Here is a 4,149-nt window from a genome sequence, read left to right on the forward strand (position 1 = left end):
TGAATAATATGCTTGGAATTAAAAATTTGCAAACATTCGTGACAAGAATTTTCAATTCTATTAAGGACACGGAGGTGAGGATTATGCTATCCGATTTCTTTACTACCAACAGCAGCCAATAGGAACATAGTAAAGAAAAAGCAAACTACAACTCCCATGAGCCCTTAGGCAACCATAGAGACTACATGCTATATAAACCACCATAGAGGACAACACTTCCTTTTTCTTTGTCCAGGAAATCATAAACAGTCAAAAGTCATTGAAGAAAGTACCGCCGACCACCCTGAAGGAAAAGACCGAAGGCAACTGCAAAAGTAGGCCAACAGGAAACAGGCAACCATCCAAAAGCGAAGAGGCCGCATCAGGAAACACAGCAGATCCAATATCCAAAGGAGCGGAAAACACTGCAGGAGAGACCATGACTAAGGATCACTTCTGGTCCGAACCTGAAAGAAAAACAGAGCCGTAATACACAACTCCAAAACCTTGGAAAGGTAGCATCACATAGCGTGGGGAAAAAATCAATGAAAGAAACATTGCAGATCATAGCAAAGCAAAGATGCAACATAAACAATGCAGTAGAATACAAATGGGTGGGATAATCCTCGCCTCCGTGTCCTTAATAGAATTGAAAATTCTTGTCACGACTGTTTGCAAATTTTTAATTCTATGGCAGGACAGGAGGCTCAGATTATGCTTGTTCAAAGCTTGTCCACCACAACAGAGGCAATATCCACACTGGGTTTGAAATAATATGTCTTAAACACAGTATCAGAAGACCAATCAGCCGTCTTCACAATGTCTTGCAAACTTACACCAACATGGAAAGCCTTAGAGGCCATGGCACCCCTCGCGGAATGAGCTCCAAAAATGGAGACATCAATTCCTGCCTCCGACATAAGCCAGCGCACCCAACGAGCAAGAGTAGCTGGCGCCACAGGCTTAAAAGGCTTTTGCAAAGCAATCAACAACTGTCCAGACAAATCCTGACGAAAAGGAGCAGTACTCACCTCATAATCTTTTATGCAGCGGACCACACACAACTGTGGGTTCTGAGGAAAAGCTGGATAAGTGACAGTAGACAGATTAGTCTTTGTACGTCTGGAAACCGTAAAAGTAACGCCTTCCGGGTAAAAGGAACGGCCCACGAGATCCAACGCGCGTACATCCGAAATACGCTTACAGGATACCAAGCATAAAAGCATTGTCAATTTTGCAGACAATTGCTTACGAGACAGAGAAGCGTTGGGAGGCCAAGCTTCCAGAAAACGTAATACAACGGAGACATCCCAAAGAGCTACATACTTCGGACATGGCGGCTTAGCCATCCGAACACCACGAAGCAATTTAGAGATTAGATGATGTTCACCAATAGGCTTCCCGTCGACAAAATCATGGCCCGCAGAGAGAGCGGAGCGAAAAGAATTGACAGTCCTGTAAGCAGAGCCAGAAGAAGCGATGGAAGCAAGAAAATTAACAACTAAAGAGACATCTGCTGAAGCGCGATCCAGGTCTCGTTCAGAACACCAATTACACCATCGTCGCCAAGCTGACGCATAACGCTTGCGCGTGTTGGGGGCCCAAGCTTCATTGATAAATCTCTCAGCGTCTCCAGATAAGCCAGGGACTTTCCAGTGTTCCCCGAAAGACGCCACGCCACCAGACGGAGCTGGCCCGACAGAACTAGAGGATGTGGATGGAGCAGAGGATCCAACAGCAGGTTCCACTTCGTTGGAAGCAGGAACGGATTCGAGCAACTCATTTCCAGATGGTCCGGAAACCACGCTTGAGCCCTCCAAAGAGGAGCTATCAGAATGATCTCCGATTGAAACTGCTTCGTTCTGGCCAAGACTCGCAGGATCATTGCGAATGGGGGAAAAGCATAGCAAAGCTGAGGAGGCCAAGTCTGGAGAAAGGCATCCGTGGCAAGAGCCTCCGGATCCGGACGCCAGCTGTAAAACCTGGACAGTTGAGCATTGAGGCGAGAGGCGAAGAGATCGATCCAAGGTCGACCCCAAAGGCGAGACAGATTCCGAAAGACACAGGCGTGAAGCCGCCAGTCGCTGAAGTCCAGCAGATGGTGAGAGTTCCAGTCGGCCACTTGATTCTGGCGACCTGGGAGATACTCTGCAATAAGAGTGATCTTCCTCCGAACGCAGAAATGCCAGAAATCCTTCGCAATCTCTGCTAACAGTCTCGACCGTGTTCCCCCCAGTTTGTTCACATACCTCACCGCTGAGATGTTGTCCATGCGGAGCAAAATGCAACAGCTGGTGGCCTGAGGAGCAAGGCTGCGGATCGCAAAAGATCCTGCCAGAAGTTCCAGGCAGTTGATGTGAAGGGCTAATTCGTCCTGAGACCAACGGCCGCCCGTCGTCATGTCTCCGCAACGGGCTCCCCAGCCCCACAGACTCGCATCCGATTCCAGCACCAAATCCGGAGTCGAGCCGAACAGGACTTTCCCGTTCCAGGCTTCCATGTGATGGAGCCACCACAACATCTCCGACTTCGCGTCCTGTGACAGAAGAACAAGGTCGGAATAACGAAGACCCGTCTGCAAGTGCCGGATCTTGAGTCGTTGCAGGGCCCGATAATGTAAGGGACCTGGAAAGATCGCCTGAATGGAAGAGGCCAATAGTCCGACAATCCGAGCGATCGACCGCAAAGATACGTTCGGTGCGGACAACAGTAACTTCAATTCCCTCTCGATAGACCTGACCGTCTGGGAAGGCAAGAGAAGCTGGCAAGAGATCGAGTCCACAAGGAAACCCAGAAACTCTATCGACTGAGTGGGTTGCAAATGAGATTTCTGAGGATTCACTAGAAATCCGAGAGACTGAAGCAGATCGATTGTCCATGATAAATGGGAACGTAGTTGCAGCGGGCACTGAGCCATCAAAAGAATGTCGTCCAGATACACGATGAGCCGCACCCCCCGCGCTCGCAGCGATTCCATAACTGGTCTCAGGAGCTTCGTGAAGTACCATGGAGCGGACGATAGGCCGAACGGGAGAACCGTGTACTCAAACCACTCCCCTGACCATTGGAACTGAAGAAAGCGGCGATGAGGCGAAAGATGGGAACGGACAAGTAAGCGTCCTTCAAATCCAGGCGAACCATCCAGTCGCCCTTGCGAAGAAGATCCCTGAGAAGATGGATGCCCTCCATCTTGAAGTGGCGATAGACCACCCCGTTGTTGAACTCCTTGAGATTGAGCACAAGGCGAGATCCTCCCCCTTTCTTCTCCACCAGAAACACATTGCTGACGAACCCCTGTGGATGTAGGGTTGTTCGCACAATGGCCCCTTTGAGAAGAAGAGAATCGATTTCCTCGGAGATCACCTCTCGATCTCGTTGGGAAAAAACAAGGGGAAAAGGGACGGGACCTTGAAGGGGTGGCTGATAAAATTCGATGTGGTACCCTTGAACTGTCTGCAAGATCCATGCATCGTTTGAGATCGTGCGCCAATTCTCTAGAAAAAAATTGCACCCTGCCCCCCAGTACAACACTGTCGTAAGGAATCAAGCTCACCTGTTGAGGAGAAATCTTGGCGACCTCCCTGGTTTCCACCGTAGCCTCCTTTGTTGCCTTGACCACGACCTTTACGGGAGGGGTAGAAGGTCGTCTTGGAACTGGAATAGGAGGACTGTTGTTGTTGACGTTGTCCTCCCCCTCCCTGGTGGGACTGTTGGCCACGCTGCTGACCAGAACCTCGGCCGAACGAACGTCCCCCAGAACGTCCGGCCCTGGCAAAAACCGGGCGGAACACCCTGCGCAAGGAAGATTGCGCCTTGTCAAGGCCACTAAAGGTCGCAACAAACTTTGTTAATTCCTTTAAAAATGGTTGGCCAAACAGGAGACCCTGAGCCAAGGGACCCGACTCAGACGTTGCCAGTTCAGACAACCGGGGATCCATTTTCAACAAGATGGAACGTCTACGTTCGGTGGAAAGGGCACAGTTCGCGTTTCCCAGGAAACAGATAGCCCGTTGGGCCCATCCAATAAGCTCATCCGGGTCGATGCCAGACGCCGACCCTTGTGCCTGATAACCTAAATCCAGGATCTTCGTCAGGGGGCCAAGAAGATCAAGCAACTTATCCTGACACAGGCGCCAAGAGCGATCAATCCCCTTCTTTGGATCTTTAGTG

The 4,149-nt window shown here is 50.2% G+C and overlaps 1 pseudogene; it reads right to left on the minus strand.

Annotated features, from left to right (window-relative positions):
- Nucleotides 1–701: 701 nt before the first annotated feature.
- On the minus strand, nucleotides 702–3,917 carry LOC147701506 (uncharacterized; annotated as a pseudogene).
- Between the last annotated feature and the right edge of the window lie 232 nt (nucleotides 3,918–4,149).

The sequence above is a fragment of the Lissotriton vulgaris genome, chromosome 7, assembly GCF_964263255.1.
Source record: "Lissotriton vulgaris chromosome 7, aLisVul1.2, whole genome shotgun sequence".
Lineage (NCBI taxonomy): Eukaryota > Metazoa > Chordata > Amphibia > Caudata > Salamandridae > Lissotriton > Lissotriton vulgaris.